Raw genomic sequence first — 19,894 nt, forward strand, 5'->3', positions numbered from 1 at the left:
TCATTAAACATTCATCAATGTGGAAAAACACATAAAACCTCCATAGGCATACAATATCTGCTCATGCATACCATCATATGCAACATCACACATGTATGGAACTTCTCAACATATTAGTGTAAGTGCAACATTTCATACATCATCAGAGTGCCATATTTCTAGTGCACCAAAACATTTACATGTCTCAACACCCTCAGGTATCCATATGGGCTCTTGAGCCACTGATACATTTAACATAACACTCATTATGTAATATGCCCAAACAGTTGTCTACATTATTGTAACATAATTATAATCCATAAAACATGTTCATAATCTGTAAACATAAACATAACATAGACTGACTCACTAGTTAAGCATGACTTGACTCACTAGGCATTAAAAGGCTACTAGACACTTACCAATAAGGAATGCATGGATCACATTTCTATGACATTAGCTACTTACAAAAGAGCTATCACTGATCTACAAAAAAAAAAATAGTGAGGTAAGATAACGTGTGAGTCATAAAGACTCCGTGAGTGGATGTGGGGAAAGGACAAGCTAGGGGATATGAGTGTTTCATAACCATGCAATTATAAATAAATATGATTCACAAATCTTTTCACATTACCATGATGTTCATGAAACATAGCGTTTAATCATCCTCTGAATAACATTGCATGGAAAACATCTTTGCATAATTCATTAGAAACCATTTAATCACGAAAACCTCTCTAAAATCACTTAAGAAGCCAATTCTGCAACAATTCTATTGATACATTTTGGAATGTATCGATACATGCAAGGAATCTATCAATACCCTTGTAATGTATCGATACATTTCACACAGAACGCTTCTTGTAGCATTCTGTTGAAAATGTATCGATACATACTTCATATGTATCGATACTTTTGCCATAGAATTCAACTTTCTAGGCATTTTCTTGAATCTAACTCATTCATAAGTCTTTATAGCATTGAGGGATCATTCCCTAGGCTAAGTTTCTGTCTAACCAAGCCAATATCACCACATTACAGTGTGAATAACATCATCAATACTTATGTAATCTTAAACTAGACATTTAAGCATAAATCATGAGACAATACTCATTCAATCATTTCTTTAATTCATTAATCTTATTCATCATAATATTTTAATTATGAGTGGGTTTACCCCATTACGGTGAATAGTGGTTTAAACTCCACTATTTTAGGTTCCTAACATGCTTTCGTGAATGACACATCGGCCTTCTCCATGATCTATCGAGTGGTCCCACCCCACTAAAGCGAGTAGTGCATAAAGTCTTAACTACCTTTTAGTTCACCTCACATGAAGAATCATCAAAGCTGCATGAGTGGCACTTCGGCCTCACCCACAATCATCATAAGATCTCTCAAGCTTAGGATCGTTCTCATTCTTAACTTGCATCATAAACATGTAACATTTTCATAAATAATCATCATACTCAACCCATAGTGTATATGACTGTCTCAACTCATACATCACATGGCATACATTTCATAACCTCATAAATCACTTACATGCCCAGCCCATAGTGTATATGATATACTTAACACATACATCTCATGGCATACATTTCATAACCTCATAAATCACTTACAAGCATCCAACATTCTTATCACGCTACATTGATAACTCTATGATATATAGTTATTTGGGCTTCATTTTGATATTAATTTAGCTTAGTTCTTGTAGTAATGCATAAAAATTAGTAGGTTTTATTTAAATTATTTTAAGTTAATTAATTTAAGTGAGTCAATCTAATCTTAGTTAATTTTATACTTAATTTGGTGTTAATGTGATTAAAATAGGTTGTTGTTGATTTATTTGTGCTTTTGTAGGTGTTTAATGAAGAAAGAATTTTAATGGAAGAAGGAGAGCAATTTTGAGGTGCAGAATTTTACTGCACATATTTTGGTATTTCAACCATAACTCTCTCTACAGAGCTTCAAATGAGATGATTCTTGAACCGTTGGAAATCTAAGAGAAAACGCTACAACTTTCATGTTTACTACTTAGTTAGTTTGGCCTGAAAGGTGGCTAAAAATCTTATTGAAGTTGAAGTATGGCAGCAATCCTAGAGCAATTACGATTTCTACTAATTAATTGGTCAAGGCTACAGCCCATGTAATTTGATGAGAAAATTTTAATTGGAATTGACTTCTTTCTTCACCCAACTTGGCCTAACTTCAAAGCCCTATAAAAATAACTTTTTAAAGGACTTTTAGAAAAGAGAATGAAACACTAGATTGAAAGCTCAGAATCAAGCTGCAAGGTCATTGAAGCTAAGGAGAATTTGAAGGATTCAAGGAGATTTGGAGATCAAGATTACAAGTCTTGATTTTTTCTATCTTTTTGTAATTCTCTTATTTTCTTGGTTTTGTTTTTAATGTTTAAACTTTATTTGATGATGATGTGTGACTTGATGGGGAACTAATTCATTAATCTAAGATTATGTTTGAACTCAATAGGTAGTCTAATTTATTTATCTCTCTTTTATTTATGTTTGATGGATTTGAGTTATTTATTTTATTTTGTTCTTAATGCTTCTAGTTGATTGGCCACCAATTAGATTGAATTGGAAACCTAAGTTAAACCTTGACGAAAGATATTTAGGTATACCTTGAATAGAATAGCGTATGATCGAATACACTCTGTTGATTGGGTGGTTTGGTTTGCATATAAGGTAGATATACACCTATAAGCCATACATAGCCAAAATCAGAGCACAAACTTAATGAATCTGACTTTAATTTAATTTGCTTAGACATATAGTAAATTAATTAGGAGATATATTTTTATGAGAAACTCCACAAAGACTTGTAAATAATTTAGGACTCTAGGTTAGTAACTTAATCCATTAAACTAAATTAAAATGAGAGAGATAATATTTAGATGAAGTATTGAGGGACATCATAATCTTAGGTCAAAAGTCAATCAGATTTAATAAAATAATTTTGCTAGTTAATTTAGATTAGTTTTAGTCATTAGTTTGTTAAAAATTATTTTTCCTTTTCAATTTAATTTTTAGTTGTTTGGTTAAAATTAGTGTGTTATAATTTTAATAGTTAACAAATAAGAATTAAAACAATTTTTTGTGAGAACGATACTCTACTTTATTATTATATTACTTGTTAACGATATGTACACTTGCGTGAGAAATCAACAACATACATCGTATCTAACATGTGCATAATAACTTTCATACATTAACCATAAAAATATCTCATACCCATACTAGTCCAAAGGCCGAAGTAATCGAGTGGACTACAAACATAAAAGGACTTATCCCCTTTTGTTGAAAATGAGTACATAGTAGCATATTTATATACATAGTAGAATCATAAACAATTTGAAAATCATAGTGTCATACATATCACAATCGTTATCAAATCAAGTCATTTGAACATTTCCTTGAAAACTTCATGAAACCTTGTAGTTCAAATCCTTTAATAAACCATTTATGGAAATAAGTTTTCAACATGCTTAAACAACTATTTCCATAAAAATCATGCTCACTTTACATATTAAAATACTTGAAAAGGTGTATCCACTCATCTAATCAAAGAGTCGATTCCTACTTCCAATCACAACTCCATTTCGACATTATTTATAGAGTTTTCAAGTGTTCCTGTCATACAACAATCATCACAATCATTTCCTAGAATAAAATCTCGTAATAATCATTCTAGGTACTTTCGAAACTACTCGCTTTTAGCTAAACTAATTTCTAGCTAAAACCCATGCTTAGAAACACATAAATCTTTCATATTTACCTTAGGTGAGCTTAAATGCTTAAGAAAATCACAAAGCTTTAAGATTTAATCACCAACAAAAAATCTGGGCAACAAAATCATATTTTCAAAAACTATAAATCAAGATTTAAAGTTTCCAAAGCTAAAAAATGCCACCTTTTTCAAAGCAACTCAAAACCACATCATTTAATCATCAAAAATAAAGATTTGGGTTAAAAATGTCCACTTTACTTTTTACTCTCCATTTACTTAAGATATTTAAGGTAAATAAGCAAACAACCCCCCATTTGGATTCAATAAAAAAATCAAAATCCAAAAGAATCAAAATATAAAATTTGGTTTCAAGAACAAAATCGAAAAATTTGACTGAAATTAAATTTGCAACTCTCATTTGCCATAGCAAACATATTCCAAAAATTATTGAAAAATCATTTTAGTTATCTAAAAATCAAAAGAATCATTACCGTTATTTTTTATTTTCAAAAGATTGTTCTATAAAAATCACATATTTTGACCCCTTCCAAACTTAGAAAATTTTCTACTTTAAAAGCGATAGACAATCAAAAGTGTCAATGAATTCTTTTGGAAGTTAAAACCAAGTTTGATGTTTCAAAATATGTAATCTATATGCTCACCGAAGGATTTCCTAACTTATTGTCACGACCCAAATTACGGGCCATGACCGACGCATGGGCCCAATGGACGTAGTCAACTAAGCTTAAGCAAGCCTATTAATCTGACATGTTCATCATTCCATCAAAAACTACAAAGTCACATTTCATAACTTAGGATCAAAGTAATATTAAACATTGCCACCTCATATTGGCATAGTAAACAAGTGCATAGACATTGTCTACAACATGTATCTTAATAAGTTACATTAGGTTCGTCTATACACAACAAAAGAATACTCGACTTCTAGCGAAGAGACTCGGATGAATGTACAGCTACTAAATGCCAAGACACCTACCAAAAGATGGATACAAGTCTACGAGGACACCTCGTCCTAGTTACTGGCTGCCTTGTGATCTGAAAACATGAAGTTGAAAACGGTGAGTATAAACCCAGTGAGTGAACAAGAAAGGGAACAAGCATACCATAAGGAATGTTTAACAAAATCATGATGCATTCTTTTTCAAAACAATGCAATTTGTTTTTGTTCTTATTAAAATCCCTCATGTAAACCCCACATGAGTAAATCACTTTATGAAAAGGTCCATATTCAACAAAGGATTTGGAGAGTGAAAAATTTAATAGCATTCATACGAATCAGGTTAAATAAACGACGGGTCCTTACTGCAGCGAAAAGGCAGCAGCGAGAATGAATTTTTTACTGCAGCGACACTTGTTTTAAATTATCAACTAATCGAGGGTTTCTTGACTGGCCGAGGGTTTCTCACCAAACCTCCTCATATTAAGCTTAATTCATTTATTCCTTAATGTTGGAAATCCATGCTCAAATATGGTAGAAAAGAAGTGGAAAATAGGGCAACAATTGATCAAAATGTGAGACAAAACAAAAAGTTTTTTAGTACAGTGAGAATGCTATAGTATTTTCTCGCTGCAATAAGAATGCATTCTTGCTGCAGCGAGTTTTCGGCCAGCCACCCTCCAAAAACCCAAGAGTTTCTCGCTGCATCGAAAATGAATCTCGCTGCAGCGAGAAACAGAGCACCAAGAAAAAGGTTTCCCTTCACTCAATAAAAGGCCATCCTGCTAAACTAACAAAATCAACATAAAACACATGAAAAGTCCTAAAGTGCAATGTATAAAATTTCACATATATGTCAATCATATATCATATTCATGAACTTTCATTTCATAATTATAGATATGCATAATTACATAGATAAACATCAATATCATCATAATCACACCCGGCTCATGTACATCCCCCCACATCGTGCACACAGCCGGCGCCATAGTGTGCATCCCCCCACATTGTGCACATGGACACTATCATCATCCATCTCTCACGCCACCATCATCACCGGCATGTGCATCCCCCACATCGTGCACACACACGATTACAGTCATCATACACAATATCAATCATCATACACAACACACATATATATTTATCATCATAATGCAATAGTGCATGAATCCATAGCAATCACATATCACAACATAAAACCATTTAGCAAAAGCTTGTTCCCAAGGCACTTGTTTTTATAAAAAACTTGATAATTCATTCAAATGTGTGGCAAATACATTATATTCCCCAAAACAAGTTTTAAAGGCAGTTCACTCATCGGTATATTGTTGAGCCTTGTGCTTACTCTAATTCCCATAATGATCCAATTGAGGTGATGGGGCTTCGTTAGAACCTACCATCAAATTTGTCAAGCCCGGCTCTACAATATGTTTACTATGTCATTCCTACATAAGAATGTATGTTTGCTTACTTGGGTACCTCGAAAATCATTAAAAGATGGTAATGTATCAAATGGTACAATTAAGTTGAATTAAGCCTCGAACTAGTCCAAATAGAGATTTTAAGATAAAATTGAGAATTTTAAAACCCCATAATGACTTAAAATGGTGATTCAGAGTTCGAGGACTGATTTGGAGTCAAATTGGAATTTTCATGACCTAGGGGTAAAATGGTCATTTTGCTACCTGAGGTTAAGATGTGAGTGTTAGATGAAAGTTTTGACTAAGATTGATCATTTGGAGTATAATTTGAGTTTGAGAAGTGAAGAATTTTAATTTCAGCATTTTTTTGAGGATAAGGGCAAAATAGTCATTTTGCTACCCCAATGGCAAAATTATAATTTTACACCACCCAACACTTGTCTTGTCCATGGATTTCAGCCATTAACATTTTATATTGCAGATAATTGAAATATTTTATGTGGTGGAGAAAGAAAGCTTAATAGTTAAGAATTTAAAAATGGACCAATGGCAAGGTGACAAGTGCCAAGCTTTTATTTCTTTATTATTTTCCTTATAAATTAGCACAAAACCAGCCCATTTCTCTTCATTATGGTTGGCCTCACCAAGGAGAAGCAAGAAAAAGGAAGAACAAAACCCTAGGTGGAAAAATTCAAGGGAAAAGTGTGAAAATTCAAGGAAACAAGTGAAAAAAAAAGTAAGATTTTTCAATTTAAGCTTGAGATCTCTCTTTCTTAAGCATTTTTTTCTTATTTTTCATGGTTGAATCACATGAAATCATGATGAATTCCTTGCTGGCCGAACACTTAGAGGGAGGTTTTGATGCTTGATTTGGTTAGATTTCAATGTATTTTAGTATTTTTAGTTAGTTAGTGATGTGTAGCATGAAAAGCCAACAAGAAAAATTCACTTCCTCCCATCACCCATCATTGGCCGAATCTTCCATGTAGAGTGTGTATGGTGGATTTGATTTTATTTCAAGTGAATTGGTTAGAAAATGATGAATTACGGTGAGAAAATCAAGTAAGAAAAATCATAGTGTTAATGCACCTACCATGGCCGAAATTTCGAAGAGAAAATGTGAAGATGATTTTGCTAAATTTTATGCTATTTGATATGTGTTTGATGGTTTGGAGAATTGGAAGAAAAATGGAGTTAATTGGAGTTGAATTGGACATATTGGCCAATTAATCGAGTGATAGATCGAATTAGGCCTATACCGTTTTATTTAGGTACACAATTGAATTTGTGTAAAACACCATGTTTAGACGATAATCTGAACAATTTGCATTCCATTTCATGCATCCATATAGTTTTATAACGGTTTAGCACCAATGTGGTAAATTACTTGATTATGCATTATGTTTAGGTGGTGAATCCTCCGATAAGGGTAAAGAGATAGTACCCAAGGATCAAGAATCGGAGTACTCGGAACTCGATTTCCATTACAGTGAGTAACCTTATTATCGTCTTAATTACCTGAAGTAGTTTTTATTCATTTTTGTGATTTGATAGAAAAATGAGTTTAAATGGTAAATCTTTATGTTTTATAAGCAAAATGTGATTAAATGAAATGATTTTATAAAATTGTCTTGAAATTGAAAGATGGTTTTGAAAATGTAGAGATTGGAGACTAATTACTGTGTTATAAATCATGGTTTGAATTGAATGGCTTATGATAATATTGGCATGAATGGTTGAATTGGTAAATGTGCTGAAAATGTATAAACTATTGTTTTCCTTGATAGGCTGGATAATGATAAAACTGCCATGTCATGCTATTGAATTTTTATTGTATGGTGGGTTTAGCTTGCTACAATGGACGGGTTCTGTGGACTAGCCTTTTTAAGGGGCACAAAATCCCATTATATCTTACCTTGGTTGGGGAGGCGCGTAAGGTAACTCTCGAGATAAAACTTTAGAGTTCACTTCACGTTGAACCACCACGTGAGGGTGAACTCAGCCAACGCCAAAGAACGGCTATGTTTTCAAAATAAAAACATGATTCATGCGTACATGACTTTTTAACAGCCTTGACGGACTTGGTTGGGATAGCCCTAGGCCAAGGTATCCTTGACAACTAAGTATGAGAATGATTTTGGCATGAGCCAAGCTTTTCAGGAAATCATAAGCCTCGTTGTTTTTTTGGGTGAAATAAATCTATTTTATCCTATGAAAATGAGTTCGAAATGCTGCGAATCATCTTTACGCAAATCTATTTTATCTGTCTCCATTTACTCAGCTTTAGATATTTTAGATGGTATTTGTTTACTCATTGGGATTATATAATCTCACCACCCTCATTTCCACCCATTTCAGGCTCAAGATAGTTTGTAGATAGCTGATATCGTCGAAGGCTACAGTTGGCTTTACTTCCTCAAAAACTGTAGGTTCACAGCCTTCATTACTTTTAGTCATTTAGGGGCCCACGTGTCATTGTAAATTTAATTACATACCTTGGCTATCTGTATTACAGTATGTATGAGTTTATTTCGCTTTTACGCTACAAAAATTTCTTACAGATAACTCTATAAAAATTGTTTTATAAGAAAATGGAATATTTTATTAAATATTTTTATTATATTCAAATAGTCATAATTTCACTTTAAATGAATGTTTTAGACATCTAAACTTATTTTTTATTATGAAATATGTGTTTTGCACTCGCATACTACACTATTAGCTGGTTTCAAAATTTTTGAAGAAAATGACCAAAATACCACTAAGAAACGAAATTTTTTTTTATTGTTTTGGTTGGGAAATAGCTTATAATCTTTTAAAATATGATATTAGTAACTGTTGCTCACAAGGAGGTGAGAAAACTGATATTAAAGACTTGCAAGGTTTTGGTTGGCATTCTGAGTAATGAATGTCTATCGGGACATCAAGACGGTTGTCACGAGCTCGAGGAGAGTACCGGGTCGTGACAATTATATTGGTATCAGAGCACAAAGCTTTTGGTTTTAAAGTTAATTTAAAAATTTACAGTGTCAGTGTGGCCCCAAGTTAAGTTAGGTTAGGTTGAGTAGAATGCATGCATTTGTATATATAAATCTACCCGTTCTTGTGATGCGTAAATAATTAAGAAATTACTGCTTGATTGCGTATAGGTTTTGAGGTGCGCTGGTTGCACACACCATGTTTAGGAGAGACGGTAGTCCCGATGCCTCTCATAGTATTAGCGAGGGATCACTAGATTCTACTACTAGGAGCCGATGGCAACCCGAACCAAGTAGTGTAGGAAGTGCCTCGCCTAGAATTCCTATTAAGTGGATTCCACTGGATTTGGAGATGAGGGTTCGCGAAAAAGAAAGCGTCGACCCTTGTAAGACCATTAAAAGTGCTGATAGTAATGACATTAATATAAGCATGAGAAATTCCCTTTTTAAAGAGTCTAAGGAATACGTTGAGGAAAGGGAGAAAATAATGATAGCCAAAGGAATTATCATCCTAGGAAGGTATCTGTACCCGTTGTTCGACACTTTCCTCCAGGCTGTGGGAGTAATGTAAGGGAACAACAAGAAAAGAATAAGGAGAAAGTAACTGTTGTAAATTACCCCTTTAGGAAGGTGACTGTTGTACGACATTTTCCTCTCGGTTGTGGAAGAAATGCTACACCTGTGAGTTATGAGGAATGTAGGAGAATACAGCAAGCTTGGATTGAGGAACAAAGGAGAAAATCTCAAGAGGAAAAGGAGGATCCGGAAGAGGATCCTAAAGATACTTAATACCTTCGTTGAAGTTTGTATCATCATAAATCTAGGCAAGTGTCGTTTAAGGGAAAATGTAATAGTTATTTGTACAAAGAAGTTAATAGTTTGGCTTTTAAAGTGTATGACTAGAATGTCTTATAAAGTAGTTGTTTAAGTGTCTAGATGTATATGGGAATCTTTTGGTAGGACAGAAGTGGATTAACATTATGGCTATTAAGGAAAGATATTTATCTTAGTGGCAAGGTTGATCATCTTAGATAATTATTGAAGACTGATGTGGAAAGTCATTATTGATTCAAGCAATTACCCTAATTAACAATGAATATATTTTGCAGTACTAAGAAATGGATACAGATTAACGTGATGAACTTTTGGGGTGATAACCCTAGATTTTGATGAGGTATAAAAGACCATTTGAATTGATGATGTTTGTTGAAAATTTTTACTTATCGTAGTATGTGAGTTTTTGATATGATTCTGAATGCAAAGCTAAATAAATAAAATTTTGGTTTATGGGACAAATTGTATTAGAGAAGATGATTCCCAAGCAAACACATTGAACTAGGGGACTATGTTATAATAAGCGAGTTCAACGGATTGTAATTGCACAGGATATTGGGAGACAGTGTGGTAAGACTAACAATCAATCATGGAGATGTGAAATTGGGAATATTAATTGTAGTTACAATTCGAAAAGATATGGAAGGGATTAATGAGGCTCTAGACAACACTTTGAGTGATTAATGTGATTAAGTTAAGGATCATAACGTTAAGTATGGAGGGAATTATAAAATGATAACATAATATTATGAAATGATAATCTGACACAAATATGGTCCATTGGAGATAAATGATGGAACTTGAGAAAGATAAATTCTTGATTAATAAGGATTGCGAGTGTAAAGTGTGGAGAAAGACAAACTGTTTTTGTAGTTATTATACTGAAAGTCAATAAAATTATTGGAGTACAAGACAAAGAAGATAATTAGATATGGACGACAATAAATTTGAGGAATGTTGTGGATAGTGAACAAATTATGTTTGGGGTGGTATATGTATCCTGAATTCATTACACCATATGGAAAGGATGTTTTAAGGTTGGATTTCATGAATGATGAAGAAAGTCAAAATATGACATGAGTTGAAAGTATTAACTTGGCATAGTGTGTATGACAAGCAAATAGAAGGTACCTATACTTATGGAATTCATGATATATGCCTAGAAGGGAAACCCAATGGTTGAGGATGATTGATGTAGTGACCTTGAATGCAGATAAATAACTTTGATGAGGGAATTTGTAGTAATCACAGTGCTGTTGCACTAACTGTTCAACTCTGCAATGCTACGAATATCTCATGTCTATGATGCATGAGCAAGATGGGAGTGACATGATAATGAGCTTACAAGTTGAATTTCAGTCATTGGTCATTGAGCTTTGTTATTTGGGAGTTTGAAATGTTCTAGGGAATGTTAACCTGAATGAATTGAAAAGTTTCTTTATCTCCTTGTATATGGGCATATAATTAAAAGAGAAATTGAAAGATTCTTAAGATGGCTACATTGAGATAAGATACCAAGTGGTGGAAGTGTGAATGAAGGATTACAAGGGCGATATAGCAAATGAGATTATATAGAATATTGTTACGAGAATTTACAAATCTTGTCTTGACTTTGTTGAAAGGAAAGGATTAGTGACAACACAAGTAAACCACGTGGTATGCTAGAAACCCTTGGAGATAAGTTGAAGCATGAGTAATTAAGCATGCATTGAAATATTTTGGGTGAGCAAGTGCATGCCTTTATGGAAATGATATATTTAGAGTATGAAAGAGCAAATAAGTGATTAAGTGTTTCAAGAATGTTTAAACACCTTTGAGAAAGAATTATAAATTATACGAGATGAGTATAAGATGTGTGATTTTGAAACTTGCTAAGGAGCCAAACGGCTAAGTCACGAGTTAAGTGATCACCTGCTGTGAGACATAAGTTTAAGATAGATATCCCCAAGGAAATACTCAAGATAAGTTCTGCAATGGATCTCGTGAAAGCAAACATTAAGTTATATGATCATAAAAAGGAAGCCATAAGCTGAGAGTGATACTTATATTGACATTGAAAAGTACTTGAGGAGGACATAGTTTCAAGTTTTACAATTTCAAGTACAATCTGTAAATTGGCTAAAGGAGAATGATGTTATGTTCATATGAAAGAGTGGAACAAAAGATGATTGAAGTTAACCTTGATAATGAAGTCAAATAATGAAACTTTCCTAATATATTATGGAAATTGGAATTCGAAAATGTTTAAGGCATACATGATTCAAATGAGTCTGAGTTTTAAGTGACAAATCAATATCGGAATGCAAGAAAGATACAAGGTAATGTAGAGGCATGAAGGATAATCAAGGAAAAAGGATGACTCTTAGGAATTGTGATATTGCATAAGATGCAATGATCAAGTTAAGATAAATCTTTGAGGCATCAATGGGATTATAAAGCATACACACATAATAGATTATAGTTCAATGGAGATGACATTATGATGCAATGATATATAGTACAAGGAAACTTAAGCATATAATTGGAAATGATAAGAAAAGAGTATAAGTATGTAAATGATGTGGAACTATGCACAGGCATGATGAGAATTTGTATGAATTTTGAAGATTATTCTATTGAATCTTGGTTATGGATGGGAATGAACAAAGAGAAATTAGTCTGAAGGCATTTGAAAACATAGACCCATATACATAATGAGGAATATGGACATTTGAATGTGCGTGTATACGTATGTGTGGAGTTAGTGATGTACCCAATTAAAATGAAGAATGGTTTTAGTGGTTCGAGATTTGAACTCATTATATTTGATGAGTTGTATAGATAATGTAACGATCAAGAATCTTATCAGAAGTTGATTTATGGCAACCTAAGGAATTTTGGGGAAATAGTTAAGGGAATGTAATCTATAGTGCGATTAAGCCATATGAGATGGATTAATAAGATTAAGAAGATTGAAATTTCCTAAATGCAAGGTAAACATAAAGTATGTGGAAATAATTGAAGCCATTAATCTTCCCTAACGTTGAGGATATGTATAGGAATGAGTATGGCATGTTAATGATGCCGTAAACTACACAATAGTGTATGAGGATAGGATGAATGAATGAAAGTCGAGAAGTTTGATATGGAATGAAGTAATAAGATAGTGATTGGTATACCTAAATAAGTATAAAATGTGATCGAAATTGGTATGATTGAGATGGAGTTATGGTTCAAGTTTAATGATAGTAACAGAAACATGCTTGGTGTCTCAATATAAGAGATCATAATTGTGAAGGTTACTGTTGATTTGATTTTAAAGGATAATAATAGACATAAGTGAAGTACTCGATTTGAATTGAAGGTAAATGAGGTGAACAAATCAAAATTCCCTATAAAGGGGAGGACATAAGAAGTCGAGCATTATATGGGAAAATAATACCCCCACTTTTTCTCTGAGTTCTATAAATGAAATTTTGAGGTCAAAATTTTATTTTAAGGGGGGTAGTGTTGTCAAGCCCGGCTCTACAATATGTTTATTATGCCATTCTTACATAAGAATGTATGTTTGCTTACTTGGGTACCTCGAAAATCGTTAAAGGATGGCAATGTACCAAATGGTACAATTAAGTTGAATTAAGCCTCGAACTAATCCAAATAGAGATTTTAAGATGAAATTGAGAATTTTAAAACCCCAGAATGACTTAAAATGGTGATTCAGAGTTCGAGAACCGATTTGGAGTCAAATTGGAATTTTCATGACCTAGGGGTAAAATGTTCATTTTGCTACCCAAGGTTAAGATGTGAGTGTTGGATAAAATTTTTGACTAAGATTGATCATTTGGAGTATAATTTGAGTTTGAGAAGTGAAAAATTTTAATTTCGGCCTTTTTTCGAGGATAAAGGCAAAATAGTCATTTTGCCACCCCAAGGGCAAAATTGTAATTTTACACCACCCAACACTTGTCATGCCATGGATTTCAGCCATTAACATTTTATATTGTGGATAATTGAAATATTTTATGTGGTGGAGAAAGAAAGCTTAATAGTTAAGAATTTAAAAATGGACCAATGGTAAAGTGACAAGTGTCAAGCTTTTATTTCTTTATTATTTTCCTTATAAATTAGCACAAAACCAACCCATTTCTCTTCATTATGGTCGGCCTCACCAAGGAGAAGCAAGAAAAGGAAGAACAAAACCCTAGGTGGAAAAATTCAAGGGAAAAGTGTGGAAATTCAAGGAAACAAGTGAAAAAAAAAGTAAGATTTTTCAATTTAAGCTTGAGATCTCTCTTTCTTAAGCATTTTTTTCTTATTTTCCATGGTTGAATCACATGAAATCATGATAAATCCCTTGCTGGCCGAACACTTAGAGGGAGGTTTTGATGCTTGATTTGGTTAGATTTCAATGTATTTTAGTGTTTTTAGTTAGTTAGTGATGTGGAGCATGAAAGCCAATAAGAAAAATTCACTTCCTCCCATCACCCATCATTGGCCGAATCTTCCATGTAGAGTGTGTATGGTGGATTTGATTTTATTTCAAGTAAATTGGTTAGGAAATGATGAATTACGGTGAGAAAATCAAGTAGGAAAAATCATAGTGTTGATGCACACACCATGGCCGAAATTCCCAAGAGAAAATGTGAAGATGATTTTGCTAAATTTTATGCTATTTGACTTGTGTTTGATGGTTTGGAGAATTGAAAGAAAAATGGAGTTAATTGGAGTTGAATTTGACATATTGGCCAATTAATCGAGTGATAGATCGAATTAGGCCAATACCATTTTATTTAGGTACACAATTGAATTTGTGTAGAACACTGTGTTTGGACGATAATCCGAACAATTTGCATTTCATTTCATGCATCCATATAGTTTTATAACGGTTTAGCACCAATGTGGTAAATTGCTTGATTGTGCATTATGTTTAGATGGTGAATCCTCCGATAATGGTAAAGAAATAGTACCCGAGGATCAAGAATCGGAGTTATCGGAACTCGATTTCCATTACAGTAAGTAACCTTATTATCATCTTAATTATCTAAAGTAGTTTTTATCCGTTTTTGTGAATTGATAGAAAAATGAGTTTAAATGGTAAATCTTTATGTTTTATAAGCAAAATGTGATTAAAGGAAATGATTTTATAAAATTGTCTTGAAATTGAAAGATGGTTTTGAAAATGTAGTAATTGGAGACTAATTGCTGTGTTATAAATCATGGTTTGAATTGAATGGCTTATGATAATATTGGCATGAATGGTTGAATTAGTAAATGTGCTAAAAATGTATAAACTTTTGTTTGCCTTGATAGGCTGGATAATGATAAAACTGCCATGTCATGCTGTTGAATTTTTATTGTATTATGGGTTTAGCTTGCTGCAGTGGGCGGGTTCTATGGACCAGCCTTTTTGAGGGGCACGAAATCCCGTTATATCTTACCTCGGTTGGGGAGGCGCATAGGGTAACTCCCGAGGTAAAACTTTAGAGTTCACTTCACGTTGAACCACCACGTGAGGGTGAACTCAGCCAATGCCAAGAAACGGCTATGTTTTCAAAATAAAAACATGATTCATGCGTACATGACTTTTAACAGCCTTGGCGGACTCGGTTAGGATAGCCCCAGGCCAAGGTATCCCTGACAACTGAGTATGAGAATGATTTTGGCACGAGCCAAGCTTTTCAGGAAATCATAAGCCTCATTGTTTATTTGAGTGAAATAAATCTATTTTATTCTATTAAAATGAGTTCGAAATGCTGTGAATCATCTTTATGCTAATCTATTTTATCTGTCTTCATTTACTCAGCTTTAGATATTTTAGATGGTATTTGTTTACTCACTGGGATTATATAATCTCACCACCCTTCTTTTCACTCATTTCAGGCTCAGGATAGTTTGTAGATAGCTGATATCGACGAAGGCTACAGTTGGCTTTACTTCCTCAAAAACTGTAGGTTCACAACCTTCATTACTTTTAGTCATTTGGGGGCCCATGTGTCATTGTAAACTTAATTACATACCTTGACTATCTGTATTACAGTATGTATGAATTTATTTCGCTTTTACACTACAAAAATTCCTTACAGATAACTCTATAAAAATTGTTTTATAAGAAAATGAAATATTTTATTGAATATTTTTATTATATTCAAATAGTCATAATTTCACTTTAAATGAATGTTTTAGACATCTAAACTTATTTTTTATTATGAAATATGTTTTTGCACTCGCATACTACATTATTAGGTAGTTTCGAAATTTTTGGAGAAAAATGACCAAAATACCTCCGAGAGACGAAAATTACTTTTTTTATTGGTTTGGTTTGGAAATAACTTATAATCTTTTAAAATATGATATTAGCAACTGTTGCTTGCGAGGGAAGTGAGAAAACTGATATTAAAGCCTTGCGAGATTTCGGTTGGCATTCCGGGTAATGAATGTCTATCGGGATATCGCAGCAGTTGTCACGAGCTCGAGGAAAGTATCGGGTCATGACAAAATTAACATTACCTTAGTGTCAATTCAAACTTATAAACCCTAAAAGCTATCCCATAGCAAGCTTTCAATTGCTACTTTAAATGGCTATCTATGTTCACTATCTTAATCACTATAAAATGAATGAACATCCTTAACAATAAAACAGCTCATAATCCCAATTACTAGCTATTATCCACAACTAAAAACCAAGCTTAGTTCATCACTCACTTTAGGGTTTCTTTGTAGTTGAATTCTCTTCCAATAGCTTCCAAATAAATGGGGTAATTCTCTTTTTCTCTCTCTAAAATGCCCAGCTAGTGAGAGAAAGTATAGAATTAAGATTTATCAAGGGTTTTGAAGTGAGAGAGTGAAAGAATACAAGGATTCTAGTCAAAAAGGCACCAAGGTATGAAAATTAAAGCTATAGAGAGAAAATTATGCAAGCTTCATATCAAGCTTCCATGGAGGTTGGAAGCAACGTGAGATGGGAAGAGAAGAAGAAGAAGAAGCTGCTGGAAATTCAAGAAGCTACTGAAAGAAAGAGATATTTATAGCCCAAGCTTATCCACTCTAATTAATTTACCAAAATGCCCCTCCACATTATTAGTTTATTCTCCTCCAATCTTTTATGCAATCATTTTACTCTTTTGACACTGGGACAAGGTCCATAATGGTCTAAATATACTCGGGTTCACAAAACTTAAAATTCTAACTTGAGGTGAAAAATGACCATTTTGCCCCTACCGTGAAAATCATAAAATTTTTGTTTCCTTGTCATTTTACCCCTAATTTCATCATTCATTTATGCCTTAGGCCTACTTAGGTCATAATATTGTTTAAAATCTTACTTTTATGGGCTCACTAAAGAAATGACGAAATTACCCCTGATCAAGGATATCGCTATTTTACTAACTATGAGTTTATAAAGGTCAAGGTCTCACACTTATCCTCTTACTCAAGGTGGGATTTCACACAAAAGCACTCACACCTCCACTTGTACCTCGATCATTTTCAAGACCCAATACTTGCAAATTGCCAATGTTAATCTCTAATCTTTTACCTCTACTAATTAAAAATCAAAATCTCAATTCTATACTAATGAAGATAGTTCCAAACCCATTAGCAAGGAATTATAACTCTAATGTTAAATGTGACTATCACATGGGGGCAATTAAACACTGAACAAAGAAATGTAGGCAATTGAAGGAGAAAGCTGAAAATCTCATAAAGGATGGTAGTTTGAATTTTGAGCTTATGGAACATTGGAAATCGACTTTACTAGAGATTGAGCTCTTGTTGGGAAGTTGAAGAAAACCTTAAGTCTCAAACAAATTGCCTACAAGGAATGTGGCTAATTTGAAGTTTTTGTTTTGTAGTCATGTGCCTGGCATGAGTAGGATTTGGTTAAGGAATATAAACTTCAAAATTTGTAATTGAAGCTTTAATGATTTTGTTGGATTGAAATTTTTGAAGTTTTATATTTGATTTGCAAAATTATGTGATGCAATTGATTTAATAAAGGATTGATAAAAAAAAGGTCAAAAGAAAATGTTTTTGATAATAAAGAGTGAACATGATCTCAAGAGAATTGATTATTGTTGTTTGAAATGAACCTCTTCTTGCAAACATTCTTAAACCATTTCTTTAAACTCCACTAACATCCATCTGTTGAATAAAGGTCACTCAGGAGCTTGAACCCAAATAGAAGTAAAGATCTCGAACTTTCATCAACTTTATACCAGATGATGGTGATCTTCATCTAGGCAATGATCAATGTCATAAATAGTTGACTTGTGAAATTTCTTTGTTTTATATTAGGAAAAAACAAGCAAACCATGCACTCTCATAAAGAACCTGAGCCTGGTAATTCGATAAGTATCAAGATTATGCTAAAGTTTTAAAGCTTTAAATATGCTAAAACCACTTAAATTCTTTCAATTAAATACCAAATGTGAACCCTTCAACCCATTGTCCAAAGCTACCCTTCACACATATTCTTAGGCCTGATGACCAAAAGAACTAGGTTACCTAATACCTCCAAACATTGACTTAAAAAATTACCCTTTTCCTCTCTCATTTGATAATATAAACTATTCTCATCAAGACATGTTGATCATAATAAGGGATTCTAATGTGAGATCTTTGAAGGCTTCAAAAGAGTCTTTGTTGTTCAAAATTGTTAGGTAAGTTTTCATTTAAGTGGCGGATTAAGGAAAACATTCTCAATGAATCCTTCTATTTTGGAAAGTGTGACTCAAGTTTGAGTTATATATAAAGGAGAGAAACCACAAAAAAAACTTGAAAAAAATGAAACGAAATGATTACAGAATTGTGAGGAAAATTTGATAGTAACATCATGCACTTGAGATGTTCAAATGATGCTAACAAAACGAAAAACAAAACAACAAAGGGAAAAACAAAGAAAAATCAACATTTTCTCTTAAATTCTTTTTAGGGATTGCTTTTTAATGTAAGTAATTATATTTGAGAGTAAAAATGGCCATATTTCATTTTCCTTTCATAAGTGAGAAATTATTCGTTTACTACCCCTTTGAGCTTAATGAATTTTCTCTAAAATGTACCTTAACTAAGAATCACCTCCCCACATGGGGGGGCAATTATGTCAAAAGCATGCATAATAGAAGTTCCATTTCAAAGGAACAAGGAACATCCTCTATATGAAGGGGGCAAATGCAAATTTAAGTTTCATAAATTTTTGAACTCAAATCATCAAAATGGAAGTTGCAAAAAGAAAAAGAGATGAAAAAAAGAAAAAGAGAGAAAAGAAACAAAGAAATGAAATAATAAAAAAGCATGCTTGGAAAAAGAACAAATTTCTAAGAAGAGTCCTTTACATGACAAGAAATAGTATGTGGTTTAATCACCTTTAAATACATGTTTTAGGCCTTTGTATCCATTTTTTCTCAAAACCTTAACCATAGTCTACATTATGTGCTTGAAGATGTCCATTTTAATCAAGTATGGATACTTAAATTGGAGAGCTTTCTTATAAAAAAATATCATAATATAGAAAATGAGACCTTGGTTTTTTTTATTTGTCAAAATTACCCTATTGAATCGCTCAATTCATTTTGGACAAAGTTTGAATTTTTCAAGTGCATTATGGAACGATCAATGAAATAAAATAATAAAGAAAAAGGAGAAGTGAGAGAAAAAAATGAAGCTTTAGGGTGAAAGTCTGAAAGGGCAATTTACAGCAAAAATGGGAACTGATGAAGCCACTCATGATTTTAATGAGGCTATAACAAGAGTGTGAAACCTCGACCTTCATAGACTTGTGGTGGAGGTAGACGTAATGACGCAAATTAGGGGTAGTTATGTCATTTCCTTGGTGAGCTCCTAGAAGTGAGTTTTTCTAATATAATTAAGGTCTAAGCAGGCCTAAGGAATAAATGAATGAGGTATGTAATAATGAAATAAATGAAGAAAATAGAAATAATGATAATTTTCACAATAGAGGCAAAATGATCATTTTAGGTATTGGGTCTAAA

This window comes from Theobroma cacao, chromosome 2 (genome assembly GCF_053813885.1).
Source record: "Theobroma cacao isolate CCN51 chromosome 2, ASM5381388v1, whole genome shotgun sequence".
NCBI classification, from domain to species: domain Eukaryota; kingdom Viridiplantae; phylum Streptophyta; class Magnoliopsida; order Malvales; family Malvaceae; genus Theobroma; species Theobroma cacao.